At 45.0% G+C, this 18,037-nt stretch overlaps 1 protein-coding gene and 1 pseudogene across 1 annotated transcript in view; both read left to right on the forward strand.

Moving 5' to 3' along the window:
• Positions 1-18,037, forward strand: part of Cdh1 (cadherin 1) — a 75,202-nt gene that overhangs the window by 4,245 nt on the left and 52,920 nt on the right. The gene's annotated exons all lie outside the window — the stretch shown is intronic.
• On the forward strand, positions 9,520-11,799 carry LOC101967815 (palmitoyl-protein thioesterase 1 pseudogene; annotated as a pseudogene).

Consider the following 18,037-nt stretch of genomic DNA (forward strand, 5'->3'; position numbering starts at 1 on the left):
TGGGTTGGGCAAGATTTTTCTTCCGAAATGCTCACCTTGGTGTCTGTTACACAGTCCCTTCCAAGTATAGCCCCAGATAAACCAGAGCCTATGAAGCAATCAGCTCCCCATCTCTTAACAGCTGCCAAAACCCTAAAATCCCCTAGAGGCACCTGTCACAGTCCAGGTTTGGCCTTTAGGGGTGTCCACTGTGTCTCACTTCCATCCCCTTTCAGGGCAGGAGGATGAGAATGAAGTTAGGATAGTCCAGTGAGCAAGTACAGGAAAGATCCAGATTTGAATTTCAGCTATTAGCTATGTGAGTTCAGATGTCACTTCTGTGAAATTCAATTTCCTCATCTATAAATTCATTCTTTTTCATTGTACTAGGTCATGAACCTAGGGTCTCATGCATGCTAGGCAAGCACTCTACCACTGATCTATAACTCCAGCTCTTAATTCATATTTGATAAATAATTAGTTGGCACGAGCTAGGATGGGGGTATCTGGGTATCCACATTTATTTAGTTGGCAAATGTGAATGCCTATTTTATGCCAGCATTAAGTAGAGCTTGGGGTTACAGTAATGAATAAAGCAGGTAAGACTGAACATAAATACAGGTGAGAATGAATGTAAAGAAAAAACATATAGCAACATGGCAGCTAATAATTTCTTAAGGACATAGAAGGCACTCAGGTAATGAATGTTTTGAGCAAATGAACGGATGAATGAATAAGTACTCACTACCTTGGCTTATGCTTTTCTTCTCAATCTCTACTCTGTGGCATCAGATCAGCCCTGGAGCTTGCTTGTAGGTGGGCAGGGAGGAGGAATTGATCTGTTGGAATTCTTAAATGTGCTGTGAGGCTGTTTGCCCAGTCCGTCACTCACTTGCCCTGAGTGTGTCCCTGGGGAGCTGTGCACCCAGTGCTTCCCTCTGAAAGCTGTGGAGGCCAGAGAAGGGAGACCTCCAATCTGAATCCAGAAATGGAAGGGCAGTGAGTCATTTTTAAGTGTTTTTTCATCTTTGATTAATTAAAAAGAAATCACTGGTCTCCCGATCCCTGTTCATCTCTCTCTCTCTTTTTTGTAAGTTACTCTTTTCTACACTGCAGCTTATGTTAGTTATGTTTCTGCACTTTTTTTTCTTCCTTTTTCTTTCTCTCATCTACTTCTAACCCTCCGCATCTCCCCAAGGTCCGTGTGGCATCTTCCCCTAATTTAGAAGATTCTTAAGGTAATGCGTCTTACCAGGTGAGGGGCATTGATTGGCTAAGTCACTCCTATCTAAGCCTTAGTGCCCTCATCTGTACAGTGGGAATACCCTTACCCATGCCCTACAGTGGTGTGTCAAGTGCTCTATGAATATTAAATATGAGAGTCTCTGGAGTGCCGGGTGCTGTCTGAATTTGAGATTCTCCCATGTTTTATATCCTTGGTTCAAAAGTTCTCCTGAGCTCCCTCTTGCCCAACAAACCAGCCAAACCAGTTTCCTTACCCTCCTGCTTCTGTGTTAAGCAAACACTGCTCTGCAAACAGTGACCAGAGTGCCTTTGTTAGGAAAGGAAATTCTGTGGCAGTTTTTTTTATTTGCCACTGTGCAGTGTGCTTGGGCTGGAGTGGGTTTGCCATGAGTTAGGAAGGTTGAATTGGGGTGAGAAGAGAGGGATAAGGAGTCTCTGGTGTTGGGGAAGTCAGAATGGCCTTGAATCTGTCAGCTTCTGCTTGATTTTTTTTTTTTTTTTTGACTGGGGATTGAGCTCAGGGTAGCTTAACCATTATGCCATATCTCCAGCCCCTTTAATTTTTTTTATTTTGAGACAGGGTCTTGCTAAATTGCTGAAGCTGACTTTGAACACATGATCCTCCTATCTCAACCTCCTGAGCTGCTGGGATTATAAGTTTGTGCCCTGTGCCTGGTTCTACTTGAGTTTTAAGTGTTTCATAGTACTCATGCTTAAAAGATACCTGTCTGTTCTCCCATTGCCAAACATGCGCTGTCCTAGCCCCTGAGACCATAGTTTGCTCCTGTGGGTAAGCATCCAGTCACCTGCAGATGATGATTTGCCTTCCTGCAAATTCACTGAGCCATGGTCTCTCTGGGAAGTGGAAATGGGGGGAGAGTCGGGTCTGGACTTGACATTTTTTAAAAGCTCTCCAGGTGCCTGTGACACATTCATTGCCCTGGACAATCTTAGGGGATAGGTCAGAGACGTTTGATGAATAATTACCTGGTGCCACCCAGGATATGGGCACTTGGTTGTCTAGTCTGAGGCCAAGGATCTCAGGGCACCTTCAATCAAGGAGGGAGAGAGTTGACCTTGCCATGGAGTGCTCTGGGTAACAAGTGGATGGGCTAAGAATGGGGGACTCACAGAAGCAGTCAGGGCACCAAAATTTAGAAACAACCCCTTATGGAGATTCCATAAAAATCTCCACTTAAAGGGACCCTTCATGGTCATTTCAATATACTCTGAGAAAGCTGCAAGTAGGAAAATGTTCAGAGGATGGTGGGAGTGGTCAGTTTCACCTGCTGAGACTTGATGAGTAAGAGGGTGTTGGCCAGACACAGAAAGAGAAAGGGATTCTAGGAAAAGGAAGTGGGGTGCCTAATGGCGTGTCTTGGAGTCCAGAGCTAGAGCTGTGCCTTCCTGGACAAGGAGAAGAAGCTGAGGATGAGTGCAGAGCTTATTAAGATCTTGCCAACTTGACAGTGTAGTTAATCCTCATAATGGTCCAAGGCAGGAACTGTCCTTATTCTCTACTCATAGATCCTTATGCACTTTGTGTTTTGAGAAATGATCTCACTAAGTTGCCAAGGCAGGCCTTGAACTTAGAATCCATCTCTTGCTATGATCATTTAGCTCTTGACCTTCACTTGAAATAAATGCTAGGGGCTGGGGATGTGGCTCAAGCGGTAGCGCGCTCGCCTGGCATGCGTGTGGCCCGGGTTCGATCCTCAGCACCACATACAAACAAAAATGTTGTGTCCGCCGAGAACTAAAAAATAAGTATTAAAAAAAAATTCTCTCTCTCCTCTCTCTCTCTTTAAAAAAAAAAATTATAAAAAAAAAAAGAAAGAAAGAAATGCTAGGTGAACAGTACTTGTCTTCCTTTTTCTCTCTTTTCAACTTTCTGGGAGTCCCAGAAAATCTACCAAAATTTGCATTCAGGACTGGGGAAGGAAGTAGAGACAAAACCCCTGTTCTAACTGGGACTTGCTCTAGGTTCTCAGCCAGGAAGAGGATACCCCTCCCAAAAGGAGAAGATGCCCATTCCCCTGTGAGTTCAGATATTACTATTAGGATGTCAGGAGGCCTCCCTGCAAGGGTTGACTCTGTTCCCCATGAGCGAGATCATAAACGGTGGCAGGCACAGGACCTCGAGGGATAATTGGCCATGTCCTAGATAATAATTAGCTGGCTTTGCAATTGGGAGAGCTTGTAATAAGCCTAAAGCTTTTCAGATTTATTTTACCAGGGCAAGTTCAAGACCGAGAACATCTGTTTCTGTGGTTTGGCATTCAAACACACATAGATTTCTTCTCTGTTCCCAAAGGAGATGGTCATAGCAGCCCCTTTCCCTTCTCTCTGCTTCCCGGGTCCCTCCCCTCCCCCAACACAATCTATTCTCCACTCATCAGTCAAAGTGATGGTTTTAAAAATGACCATCAGAGCTCGTTATGGTGGCGCACATCTGAAATCCCAGCCTGAATTCCTAGTGACTTGGGAGGCTGAGGCAGAAAGATCACAAGTTTGAGGCCAGTCTCAGCAATTTAGCGAGTCCCTCTCTCAAAATAAAAAACAAGAAAGACTGGGAAATAGTTCAGTGATAAAGTGCCCCAGGTTCCATTGCTCATGATTCCCCATTTTACACAGAATAGAAATCCTGTCTTTGATTTTTGTGAGTCTTCTGCAATTTCCCCCCACCCCCAGCCTGGCTTCTTTACCTTGGATCTCTTTTCCCATCTCCTGCAAGCGTGTTTTGTCCAGCCCCTTTGCTTACAGGCTGAACCTGGCTACACTTCTACCCAGCACCTTTCCACTGGTTATTTCCTGTTTGTGATATCTGCAGAGCTTACTCACTGTGTCCTGCTAGACTCTGCCCCGCTCCCCCATTCAGTAAGGCCTTTCTTTCACCCCTTTTTGAGATAGTAACCCCTGCCCCAGCTTTCTTTTCTCCTTCCTTGTTTTATTTTTCTCTAGCACTTTTCACCATCTGACATGCTGTGTGTATTTTGCCAAGTTTTCTCCTGTTCAATGACTATCTCCTCCCTCTAAAATGTATGCTCTAGGAAGCCAGGGATTTTATGGTGTAACAGTGCCTGGTACATAATAGGTGCTCAGTAAGTATCTGTTGAATGAATTAATGAGAGTTTCAGAATGTATAGTCATGTGTACACATGGTGATCTTCTGTTTTTAGATAACATTTCCCTGTGGTGGGTTTCTTTTTGTTTTGTTTTAAGATGGGCTTTCTTATTAAAAGCCAAGGAAAAGCACATGAGCATGTGGGGAAGAAGGGGTGCTCTCAGGGCATGGGCTTCTGTATGGCACTCCCCAGTGTCTCCAAGCCCTGCACACCCCGGTGTAACCTTACCTAATTGTCGTGTCACAAAACAGCTTGCAGTCTGGAGTCTAAAGGTCAGATGAGCCATTTCTACCCCACACTTCTGGGTGTAAGGAAGCACCAGATCAAAATCTCAACAGATACCTGATCCTCCCAGGCCACTTGTTCACTTTCCTGTTGTCAGGCAACACCTTCCTTGAACAAGGCTTCCAGGTATATCCAGAACCTTCCACCTGCTCTCTCCTGTAGCCTGCAGCCCATTAATTGTTCAAGACCTGGTCTACTTCTAATTCTTGGCAGTACAGAAGAGCCTGGAAGGTCCTTGGTAAGATATCTAAAAACTCAAAAAGACAAAAATTTAAGGCTAACTGAATGAGAGAGTCGTCAGGATAAAAATCTCCTAGCTCCAAAACCCATCCGCTGGATATTGATTGACCCATTGAGAGGAAGCTGTAGGGCAAATTTCTAAATTCTTTTGTAAGATATGTCACTTTCTGGAAGATAATTGCCTAATGAGTAGAGTCGCCAGAGTTAGCAAATAAAAATATAAGATACTCAGTTACTTTTGAATTTCAAATAAACAGTGGCCAAGTTTTAGTATAAGTAATATAAGTATATCCCACACTGGGCATAGTGGTGAATACCTGTAGTCCCAGTGACTGGGGAAGCTGAGTCAGGAGAGTTGCAAGTTCAAGGTCAGCTTTGGCAATTTAGTGAGACCTATCTCAAAAGGAAAAAAAAAAAAAAAAAAAGACCTGAGGATGTAGCTCAGTGGTAAAGTACCCCTGGGTTCAATCCCCAGTACCATTCCCTCACTTTCCCCCACACAAAACAGTACATCCTCCATGATATTTAAGGCATGCTTAACCAGAAAAAGACTTGTCTTGGGGCTAAGAGTTTAGCTCAGTGGCAGCATAGTAGAATAGAATGCTCCAGAAAGTGAGGCCCAGGTTTCAATTGCCTTCAGCAGCAGGAAAAAAAAAAAGTGCTAGATCTCTTCTGATTCTAAGCAGCAATGTATTGACTAGTACTTCTGTGGTGTTCTTCATGTCTCATGACAGCCCCGTGAGAACTGACAGTTGTAGACAGCATGGGTCACGCAACCAGTAAGTGGGTCTGTGGTCAGTCAGGTGAAGAGATGGATGATTTCTGCTCTGAAGATCTCAGAGGGAGAGAAGTTCCTCCAAACGACAGGGGCATTTGCTTGTCTATTCCCAGAACAAATTGACCTTGAGCACTGTCCTGTACTGTGCTAGGCATTGGGGATCCAGAAAGGTCCAAGCAGATAAGAAGCCCTGCTGGAGCATCACTTCCAATTAAGAAGACAAAGAGGAGACAGACGGATGGTGATCTGTGGAAGGAAAAATATTACAGGAGGAAGGATGATCAAGGCTAAGTGTGGGTGGGGTGAAGAGGTTTGGGGGAACGTCATCCCTAAGAGGAATGGTGTTTATGTAAAGATCTAAAGAAGTGAGGTGCTCAGTCAATGTTAGAATTAGACTCAGTCTTAGAGGAACTGACACTCCCATATTTTCCCAGTCCATCTTGGTAGCATTTGCTAGAGGAACAATCCTGAGGCTAATTGCCACCACATCTTCTTTAAAGGGTATCAGATTCAAACCAGGATTTAATGCTCTTTTCAAGCCACCCCGCCCCTTGGCGTGTTGCCCAAGAGGAACGTGGCTCTCCTCTAGTTTTCCCAAGCTTCTCATGGCAGGGGGATGAGGTGGTCCATTGAGACCTCTTGGGCAGAGATTGTGTCGTCTTCCATTTACTTATCTACCGGCTCCTTAGGAAGAAGCCAGTATGAGCACTCTGAAAGACTGCAGACTTCCTCCCCCACAAATTCCTCGCCACAATTGTGTAGGAGCCTTTGAAAAGGGAACAAGATGACCAACTTGTTTGTGGGAAAAGTTGTGGCTTTTCTATCACAAAAACGTCACCTCTTGAATCAGAGGTGGGACAAATAAACTGAGTGCTTCGTGACAGGTGGGGCAGGGCCCTGAGTCACCACGGTGGAGAGGCCTCTCCTGGGAAGGTCATTCTGTTTCAAAGGTTGAATCAACCATGACATCACCCTTCAGGGTAATAGGTACTTCAGGTGCCAGCACTTACTCATTTGTCCCTGGGGAGATACTGGCCCTAGGTCTCTTTCCTCCTAGCTTCTTCTAAGGGTTTTGAGAGATAACTGAGTTCAGAGGTGGCTTGGTGAAGTTCACACGAAGGTTTCATTGCCATCCCAACCAACTTCCAGGCTTGCGATGGTGACTAAACATTCTGAAGAAATAATCTGTGGGTGTACTTCCTATACCTTGTGCTTTCTCGTTTTAAATCTGTATTTACTAAGAAATCTTCCAGACTGGGCATAGTAGATGAGGCCTCTATAATCACATGGACTCTAATCCCAGTGATTTGGGAAGGCTGAGGCGGTGAGGATTGCCAGTTTGAGACCAGCCTGGCCATTAGAGAGATCTTGTCTCAAAATAAAAAGCAAGCTGAGCCTGGTGGCACATACCTGTAATCCTAGTCGCTTGTGAGGCTGAGGCAGGAGGATTGCAAGTTCAAACCCAGCTTCAGCAACAGTGAGGCCCTGAGCAACGCAGTGAGACCCTGTCTCTAAATAAAATATAAAATAGGGCTGGAGATGTGGCTCAGTGGTCTAGTGCCCCTGATTCCAATCCCCCGTACCAAAAATAAAGTAAGAAACAAACAGGTGGAGATTTTGCTCAGTGGTAGTGTCTCTGGGTGGGTCAATTCCCAGTACCCACCCTCTAAAAAAGAAATCCTCTCACCCTATAATCCCAGCTACTAGCTAATGGGAGGCCAAGGCTCAGGTTGAGACTGAGACAGAAAGAAAGGAATCCTCTTCTACACCTTTGAAGGTGGGAGTTTCAGGGCTTGTCACATGGTCTTTGATTTTGAAACTTTAAGTTGTGCTGATTTCTCTTTGGACTTTGGAATTTAGTTATGGTTTCTTGTTTTCATTTCTTCTTTCTGCTAATCCTCTCACCTGAACCATGGGAGTATTTAAGACTTACGGAATCAGATACCTGGCAGCCTGTTCAACCAAAGAAACTGCTGTCACTTGCCAGGTGTGGGGTTTTATTTCTGGTTTCAAAGGAGATTTAATGTCAAGGTTGTGACTTTCAGGATGAGTCTCTCAGCCTACTTCAGAGAGCAAGGATAAACCGGGAAGGGTGGTCTGAGTAGCTGGATTCCAATCCCTTTGACCTTGAATAAGTTACTTAACCCTTTTTTGCTTCTGTCCCCTCACCTGAAAAAAGGGAATAAACATGATTCCTATCTCAGGGTTGCAGGGAGGATCTGATGAGTTAGCATCTAGAAAGTGCTCCCAGTACATAGCAAACATTCCTTAAAGAGTTTTTTTCTTTTTTGGTCCTGGGGATTGACACCAGGACCTCGAGCTTATATCTCTAGCCCTTGTTGATATAAGATCTCACTGAGTTGCTGATATTGGCCTTGAACTTGTGATCCTCCTACTTCATCTTCCCAATGTGCTGGGATTACAAGTGTACAATCATTTTGCTTGGCAAAACCCCAGTTTTGATTATTAGATGCTTCTGCTTTTGATTTCTGTAGAAGGAATTAAAAGTGTGTAAATGATAAAAGACTGAAGGAGTCAGAGAGAAGGATTAAAGATGAAGCAGAGGTACCTTCCTTTGCTGCATGACCTCCCCAAATCCAAGACATCCCTTTTGGTCTAGCACCCATTCAAGGGCAGATTGTGTTACCAGCTGAGCATGCCATTGTGTAGCCAATCTATGTCAATTTATCATCACCACCTATGTGGCTGAACCATCCCATGAAATTAATTATAGTGTTGTGTCCATTTTACAGAGGGGGATATTGGGCCTCAGATAAAGTTGTCGACTTGCCCAAGGCCTCAAAGCAAGGAGTTGGCAGGCAAGGATTTGAACCCAGATCTGCTGACCCCAAAGCTTATGCCACCAGCTTCATACCTCTACCTGACTGGTGCTTTTCTGGAGAATTCCCATTGCCCAAGTACCAGTGTTTCTTGAATTAGAATTGTAGATTCTTATGCCCCCCCCCCACACACAATTTATAACACAGAGGATAGCATATTATACATAGTTATATACCTCATTTTCTTCACTCAGTAATTAGAGATTGTCTTAGATGGTTAGAGATGGTCTGCAATGTTTTTCTATTCCTTTTTTCTTTCTTTGGTGGTGGGGATAGAATCCAGGGTCTCTCACTAGGAAAGTATCCCACCCCCCTCCTCAAGAACATATTAGATCCTAAGGGCAAGAAGGTCTGCAGATATGGTGGTTTCTTAGCCCCTGGGGGAGTTATTGATGGCAGGGAATAGATTTCTCCCACAACCAGTCCTGGGTAGTGGGAGATTACTAGATCTCAGAGTTTGCTGAGGCGTGTAATAGGGTGAGGATTAGTACCAATCCCACAGGCAGTTTCTCTCACCAAAATTATTGAGTTTATTCTTGCTCAGACTCCCACTGTGCATGTCAACAGTTCAGTGATCCTGTTCTTTCCCCACCTCCCGGGATCCTTTAAGCCTTCAGTAGACCAAGAGTTCTTTGGATGACTGACTGTCCAGCCACCTTTGCTGCTGGCCTTTTGAGAAAGCTGAGAGCCAATTAAGATGCTTTTAAATACTTGTAAAGGGTATCATGTGGTCCCAAGGAGAATGGAATGAAAGGAAATGGGGCAGAAATAGCAGCAGGAGGAACTCAGTAAGACTTTGAGAGGAGGTTGATGGATTGGGTATGCATTATCTGAATACTGACAGCACCTTTCCCCATTTTGACTTCTAAAGCACTTGGGGTCACACCAGAATCATTTCTCCTACCTCACCTCAATGGCTGCAGCAGCCAAAGAATAAATGTCAAGGTCTTTGTAGATCTCATCATCCTCTCTCTAAAGGAAGATTTAGAATTATCTCAAACTAAGTTCATAGAGAAAGTGTTTTTTTTTGTTTTTTTTTTTTTGTTTTTTTTTAGAGTAGAAAGTAGAAGCTTTATTAAAGGACAGCAGAAAAGACTTCTTCCGGGAGGAAGAAGGGGACCCAAGAGGTGGAATCCCGAGAAAGTTTTTTTAAAAAGCCAATCTTCCACAGTGGCACACATTTTGTAAAAAGAACTTGAAATGTAAATACTGTGTTTGTGCTGTAAGAGTTATGTATTTCAATAACAACAACAAAAAGCCAATCTTGTCTGCCTCGGTGGCGCATGCCTGTAATCCCAGCAGCTCAGGAGGCTGAGGCAGGAGAATCTCGAGTTCAAAGCCAGCCTCAGCAATGGCAAAGCACTAAGCAACTCAGTGAGACCCTGTCTCTAAATAAAATACAAAATAGTGCTGGGGATGTGGCTCAGTGGCTGAGTGCCCCTGAGTTTAATCCCTGGTAAACCCTCCCCCCCAAAAAAAAGCCATTATTTGGGGTCATAGTTAAAAAAGGCCTGAAGAATTGCCTCTTTTTGAGAACCCGCACAGCCCGTGGCCTGCCCAGCCCCTGCCAGAGTGCGGTTCCGGCACCCCGTGCCCGCGGTCCTATGATAGCCAAGATGGCAGCGCCCAGCTCCTTGTGGCTCCTGGCTGTCGCCCTGCTGCCCTGGTCCTGCACTGCCCGAGCGCTGGGGCATCTCAAGCAGCCGGCACCGCTGCCACTGGTGATCTGGCATGGGATGTGTGTTTTTGGACTCCCTGGATGCCCAGGAGAGAGCCCTCACATCTGTGACTTTATCAGAAAAACACTGATAAAGTTGGGGCTTACTCCAAAGCTGTTAAGAACGCCTGGTGCAAGGAGAATATTGGCATGATCCCATAAAGGAGGATGTGTACCTCAACCACAGCATCTTCTTGGCAAATATAAATCAGGAGCGGAGTGTCAATGAGGCCTACAAAAAAAAAAACCTCATGACCCTGAAGACATTTGTGATGAAATTCCTCAATGACTCCATTGTGGACCCTGTAGCTTCTGAGTGGTTTGGATTTTATAGAAGAGGCCAAGCCAAGGAAACCATTCCCTTACAAGAGACAACTCTGTACATACAGGACCGCCTGGGGCTAAAGGAAATGGACAAAGCTGGACAGCTGGTGTTTCTGGCTATAGAGGGGACCATCTTCAACTGTCTGAAGAATGGTTTTATTATGCCCACATCATACCCTTCCTTAAATGAAGCTCTTGCAGTTCACAACAGAGCTCAGGGAGTCCCTAGCTCTCCCAAACTACATGGAACAGTTTTCTTCATGCCCAACCCTGAGCTCAGATCCAGCCTGCAACTAATCCTTCTCTCGTTATCATCTAAAATGCCTTACTTGGAATGATCTAAGATCAGAATCTTATCCTTTGCTGCCTCCTGTCACCATATGGTGTTGAATTCAAGTTTAATCAGCTAATAACCATGGAGATTGTTTTACAACCTTATGATGTGGTCAAGCTCAGTCTTAGGAAAGGGAGTCTGCTGCAGATTGATGCCAGAATTGTGTGGACACAGGTGACTGAACAAACCTAAAGCAGTAGAGATTCTGAAGGCAATATCTAGCCACATTCAAGCAAGTAGAAGGCTGTCACCCAGGCCTGAGGTGCTCATATAAATACTTTGTATTGCTGGTGAAGAATTAACTAGTGCTTGGAAAAGTATTGCTTGATAAGGCTGCTTTCCTCTTTTAAATATGTTGCCTTCTGCGGTATTTAGCAATTACTAGATAGGTTCCACCGGTCTTCCATTTTGCCTCTATAAAATCTCTTTTTGCTGGGTACCACTGTACATGCCTATAATCCCAGAGGCTCATGAGGCTGAGACAGGAGAATTGTGAGTTCAAAGCCAGCCTCAGTAATTTAGTGAGATCTTATCTCTAAATAAAATATAAAAAGGGCTGAGGGTGACCTCTCAGAGGTTAAGCGCCCCTGGGTTCAGATCCTGGTACCAAAAAACAAACAAACAAAAACCGAACTGTCTAGTTTCTTAGTTTGTTCATGACTAGGTAGGTTCAATGAAGGCAGGGGTCTGGGCTAGAGTCACATAGTGGTAAGGGTCAGAACTAGAATAATAATATTGTCATTAAATAATACCTACAGTGTTCATTGCATCTGCATATTGGTTCTCAACTAAGTGTTCATGTATGATCCTCTTTTTTTAAATCCTTGCACCCACTCATTTTGAGATAATGAATAGAAGCTTCTAGATGGATCCTACTCCAAGATCCTGCTGCTAGTGGACCTTGGTGGAAAATTTGTGTCTCAGCTTCACTCCTCCCTGTGCTTAGAGGCTCGCTTTCTGAGAAAGTAACCTAGAAAGTAACCTCAAGGTCCAGTCATGCAGCAGCCCTCCCCACTGTCCTTTTTCTTTCTTTGATACTGGGGATTGAACCCAGGGGTACTTTATTTACCACTGAGCGATAATACCAAACCCCCCCCCCCCTTTTTGTGGTGCTGGGGATCTAACACAGGGCCTTGTGCTTGTGAGGCAAGCACTCCATCAACTGAGCTATATCACCAACCCTCTTTTTTTTTTTTTTTTTGGTACCCGGGATTGAACCCAGGGGCACTTGACCATTGAGCCATATCCCCAGCCTTATTTAGAGACAGGGTTTCATTGAGTTGCTTAAGGCTGGTTTTGAACTTGCCTGATTCTCTTGTCTTAGTCTCCCAAGCTGCTGGGATTCCCACGCCTGGCTATCACCTATCCTTTTTATGTTTTATTTTGAGGCAGGGTCTTGCTAAATGGCTGAGGCTAGCCTCATTTGGGATCTTCCTGTCTCAGTCTCCCTTATCACTGGGATCACAAGGCATATGCCACCACGCCCTGGAGCCCTCAGCCCTTTCCTGGTTCTAGTCCTTAGGGTAATTTAAGGCCCAAGTTCCTGTCCCGCTCTTTTGCAACCCTGAACTAAAGGGTGTTATTGGGCCCGTTGGGCCCAATTCAAAATCTGAATGACTGGCTGGGGACTTCAGTTTACAAGCAGCCATTCCTTTTAATTATTATTATTTTTCTTTTCCAAACTACCACCTAAGGGTTTTCATGATCACTTTGATGGGAGTGGGAGGTGGGGTGAAAGATAAACCAGTTAATTCTAAAATTACCATAGAGGGAATCTGAGGAAAAGTTTTTTTTTTTTTTTGGTACTGATAATTGAACCCAGGAGTGTTTTACCACTGAGCTACATCCCCAACCCTTTTTATTTTTTATTTCAAGACAGGGTCTCCATAAAACTTAAATAAGTTCTGTAAGTGAAACCTGAATCATGGTAGCCAGGGGCAGTGACTTTCATCTCTACTCCCAGCTGCTGGCAGGCTGAGGCAGGAAGATCAGGAGTTCAAAGTCAGCCTGGGCAACATGGTGGAGGAATGTATATGATCACTAAAGCCTGAATAATGATCGGAAATAGAAAATTCAAGTGCTTTCCAAAATGCCGGCTCAGCTGGCCTATGTTAACAATTCAGTGTGAATCCTGTGACATTTTCCTGTGCACTTATAGAATTTGTAGGGTTTTTTTTTTCTTTTTTACTTGAAATTTTCCATAAATGGAAATATGAATTGGTCATGAACCAGTCTCCTGCCCCTCCTTTACAACATGACCTGGAAAAAAAGTCTGCCAATCTGTAGAACTTTCCCCTCATTTTTCTTTCACCTGAGAAACACATTTCACACCACAGACTACCACAAGGGCTTTCTTTTTAGCACAACAACTGAGTGCCTACTGTGTGCTTTGTGTCCATCACAACAAGCCTTCCCTTGTCCCAGGGGGTTAGAGATTGTTCTGGGTGGTAGAAAATGCTGAGCCGCCAAGTTATCAGACAATAGGCACATTCAGAATCCAGGTGGGGTGAGACCTGTGTGGGCTGCAGCAGCTGGCAAGCCTCTGAGGGGAGGCAGCAGCTGGGCCTGGGGTGTGGGGTGCCTTGTGAGCCAGCAAGGGGAGGAGGCAGCCTCTGTTGTTGGTGGAGAGGGGGATGCTATAAGCCAAGGCAGAAGGGAGGGACCTCATGCAGATTCTGGAGGCCAGGAATATGAAAAGGGAGTGTTTAGGTACTGACTCAGTACTTTAGGTGAAAGGGGCATTCAGACTATGGAATCACCACAGGAAGTGAGGGGGCTGGGGGGACACTTCCTCCTTACCTTTTGCCCTTCACTTCTGACCTCAGGTCTGATAGACCTAATGAGGTCACTAATGTGGCTGTTTGGGTGGGGCTTGTTGGCAGGGATATGAGCAAGCCTAGAGAACCTGGAGAACTGGAGTGGCAGGTCCTTTCCCTCTCCCTGCCCTGGGGCTGCCCCCATCCAGAGTGGGCTGCACTGTCCAAGGTGTATTCATTCATTCAGTGATGATGGAGAGCTGTATAGGCCCAGCCGTGTTGTGAGGCTGGGAAGACAGCAGAGAACCCTGTGCTGGAGTTTGTATTCTAACCTGTTCCAGAGAACAGGCAGTAATGTGTAAAACATTTAGGGTGTTGGTAACAAATGTTTGGGAAAAATGAATCTGCTGAGGAATTGCTGGGGAGCATTGGAGTCTTCTGAGAAGGCCTCACTGATGGGACCCTTTGAACAAAGACCCAGGAGAGGGGAAGGATTAGACCACATGGCTTTAGAGTGAAGAGTATTCTAGACCAAACAGTCAGGGCATAGCCTCTAAAAAGTAGAGCTGGAAGGCCAGTGTGCATGGACTTGGGTCATCCAGGGGCAGGAGGTGGCAAGAGAAAGGAGGGGGACAGCACCTTGCTTAGATAGGCTTGCTTTCATTACAAGGACTTTGTCTTTCCCCTCCCTTCTCATCTCCCAGTGGATGGTGGAGTTTGATGGTTAATAGTTTGAACACTGGCTCCTGACTGCTCAGGGTCCCAGCTGAGCAGAGGGCCCTCTCCCTGATCCACTTGTCCCAAGGTGGGGCCCCTGCCTCCTGTTGGCACATTCTGTGCTTGCTAGCAGTCCTTCCTTGTGCTGCCCGTCTGGCTTCCCCAAGGGGCTGAGTCAGGACACTTCCTACCCTCTGTCCCTCTCCTGTTTAGGGATCAGTGGTCTTCTCATCCTAGCACAGTGCCTGGTGTGTCGGTGTGTTGTTGGCACTATTCAATGAGTAGTTGATAAGGCCTGAGATGTGACAGCAGAGTCCCCAGGGACAGGATGGACTATCTCCATTTTGGGGGACTTTTGAGAGCAGTACAATGAGTGAAGAGAAAGCCAGATTCCTAAAACTCCTTTATTTTTTTTCCCCAGATTTGCCCTTCCTCTTCTCAACACACACACACACACACACACACACACTCATGCACATTTGGTTGCCATCTTTCTGGTATCCTTTTGAACAGTAATGTGAGCTTTACAAGTTTTGTTGTTCTTCCCATTGCCTCCACCCCCCCCCCCCAAAAATGTAGAAAGCAGCTTACAGTGGTCCCTTCCTCTGCTTTTTACATTGAGGGGGTGGAAATCATAGTGAGAGCTACTACTGTATTTAGTACTTAGCACCATCTGGCTCTGAAGCCAAAACTTCAAATCACCCTTTTGGATCCCACCCTATGCCCCACCTACAGTGTTTCCCAGGCCCCAGGGGAAGAAGTCAGTGAAAATCCCCAACCCCCATTCCCTGAATAGAATCTACATTACAGTGGGGAGTGAAATGGGGGAGGTCTAGAACCATCAGCAGATTAAGTAGAGTTTTTGGTGGTCCTCCTGGGGTCCAAAAGCCAAACACAGCAGGGAAAACCACACCAGGGGTCTTGGGGTAGGAGTTCACCTCGAATTCCTTAGTTGCCACAGTCCTTTGACTCCACCCTCATTCCCATGTAGAGAGACTGAGGGTTAAAGAGGGGAACCACTGGCATTGCTGAGGGTCCTTAAGTGGCTGGAGGAGCAAGGAGAGACAATGAAGATAGTGGGACCTGGAAGTGGAGGAGGGAAGGGAAAGCCACCTGCCCTTCCCTTTTGGCTCCTTTTGAAATGCTGATTAGTTAATTAGCAACTGTTTTGGGACCTTTAGCCTAATATTTCTACCCTGTCATTCTGGGAAGCAATTGTCTAACTTTAATGTACCTTAACCCTGTTAGCCTATAATCTCAGCAATTTAGCAAGATTCTGCCTCATAAAAAATAAAAAGGGCTGGGAATGTAGTTTAGTGGTAGAAAACTCCCGAGTTCAATTCCTCAACATCACACACACACACACACACACACTTTAGTAACTAATTAAAACCAATGGCCATCGCTTTGTCCAATTCTTCATTCTGATTTATAAATCTAGGGTCGGTTCTAGGATTCTAGGGTTAGGGGTTAGGGTTTAGGGTTTAGGGTTTAGGATTTAGGGTTAGGGTTAAGTCTTATGCTTGGATTGGAGTTCTTGGATCCCGTTTGAAAGACAAACCAGACCAGAGCAGCAGTTCCTAAACCTGGGATAGAGTGTGATCCACCCAAGGCTTTAAAATGCATACTTTGAGGGGCCTTCCCTCCCAGAGATTGAGTCAGGAAATCTCAGGGGGAACTGGGGTACTTGATGTTTTGTTTAAAACACACTCCCCGGGTGATTCTTTGCACTGAGGAGAAGGCAGGAATATGAAGCTGAAAGTTGTATAGGGGTGTGTGTGTGCGGCGTGCGTGCGTGTGCTTTGGAGCAAAGGCACTACAAGGCTCAGTTTTTCTGAAGAATGCAAATCTCCCCCAAAGATGTCAAGGCTTGGCCCTGGGCAAAATGACCAGTCTAAAATGGGAATGAATCCTTCAAGGCAAAAGATGAAAGGAAATTGAGACTCCCCATTGTTAGGGTAGCTGGTACAAATATCTAAGAGAGACACATCTCTTGAGTTCAAGCACAGGTTTATTGACAGAGTGTCTGCCAGGCTGCCCTTCTGCCAGGCGCAGCAGGCTAAAATTGACCTTGGGTGCAGGTGGCTGGCTAACAACAGATTTTTCTTTGTAGGGACCTTATGGGGGATGGTTATGGGAACAGAGTATCTTAAGTTTCTTTTTCTTGGCAGTTTATAAGTTTCTGTCCAGAGTCTCAGAACCAAAATGGAGTTACTAGGTCTAGGTCTAGGGACCTAACTCCCATGTTATATATATATGTATTTTTAGTTGTAGTTGGATACAATACCTTTATTTTGTTTATTAATTGTTTTATGTGGTGCTGAGGATGGAACCCAGTGCCTCTTGTGCCAGATGAGCGTTCCAACAACCCCAGCTCCCCCCCCCAACGTCAGTGTATTCTTTTTATTAGCAAGGGTGGGGCTTGGTGTGTGCTAGGTAAGCAGCTAGACATTGAGCTGCTCCTGGCCTCTTCCTCATGTGTTCTTTTGTTTGTTTTTAAACCAGGGATTGAACCCAGGGCCGCTTAGCTGCTGAACCACATTGCCAGTCCTTTTTATTTTTTATTTTGAGACAGGGTCTCACTAAATTGCTTAGGGCCTTGCTAAATTGCTGAGGCTAGCTTTGATGAGCAATCCTCGTGCCTTAGCCTCCTAAGTCACCAGGATTACAGGCATGCACCATCAGTGCCCAGCTCCTCGTGTTTTCTTGAAGAACCAAATATAAGTAAGCAAAATATGCTAAATGTGTGACAAAGTTCCAGTGTATTTGGAGAGGACAGCTTAGCAGCCAAGGGACCCTGTTCCTCTATATATCTGTACGTCATTCCCCCCATTATTTATCCTTCCATTCATGTAGTCATTATTGGGCACCTACTATATTCAAGAACTTCAGTAATCCAAGCTGCTGGAGCTGGGAGGGTAGCTTGGATGATTTGACAAGTTAACACACTTGGCTATGGTCTGAGGTGTCATTTATGAGTCTGCAAACAGCTCCCTAGTTTATGAGTTGCCCAGCCCAGTATTAAAATGAACCATTAAGCCCTGCTGTTGTCCTGGAGAAGCCAGCATGAAACTCAAGCTGAATAGAAAACAGATCCAACATAGAGATAAGACAGCTGCAGTTTCAGTTTTAGGTAGAGCCAACTAAGAACTTTCGGGACTTTCCTTGCTGTGGACTAGAAGTGAGGTTGCCTTTCTATTTGGTGGGGAGGTTGGTTTATGATTAATCTATCTGGGATTTGATAACAGATCCAGCGCACTTATAAGGCATTTCAGATACTTGATGATAAATACACTCCTGAAATTTTAGAACAGGCAATTAGTCATAAAGCCAAGGATTCCTCAGTTGCTCTGTCTTTTCTTGTTATTTTATTTTTGGTACTGGGGATTGAACCCAGGGGCACTTTATCACTGAGCTACATCCCTAGTCTTATTAATTTTTACTGTTTTGGTAATGGGGATTGAATCCAGGTGTACTTTACCACTGAGCTATATCTTCAGCCCTCAGACCCTATTTTTGACAAGGAAACTGAGGCCCGGAGAGGTTGATTTAGCTCATGGTCCACCATGACAAGGAAATCTGCTACTTTGAAAGTCTTGAGGCCATTTTATCCTTTTTTATGATTGAACCTGATGAACCTAACCATCCCTGTCCTATTCTAGAGCAAGATGTTCCCATAATGGGAACCTGGAGGTCC

The sequence above is a fragment of the Ictidomys tridecemlineatus genome, chromosome 15 (assembly GCF_052094955.1).
Source record: "Ictidomys tridecemlineatus isolate mIctTri1 chromosome 15, mIctTri1.hap1, whole genome shotgun sequence".
NCBI classification, from domain to species: Eukaryota; Metazoa; Chordata; class Mammalia; order Rodentia; family Sciuridae; genus Ictidomys; species Ictidomys tridecemlineatus.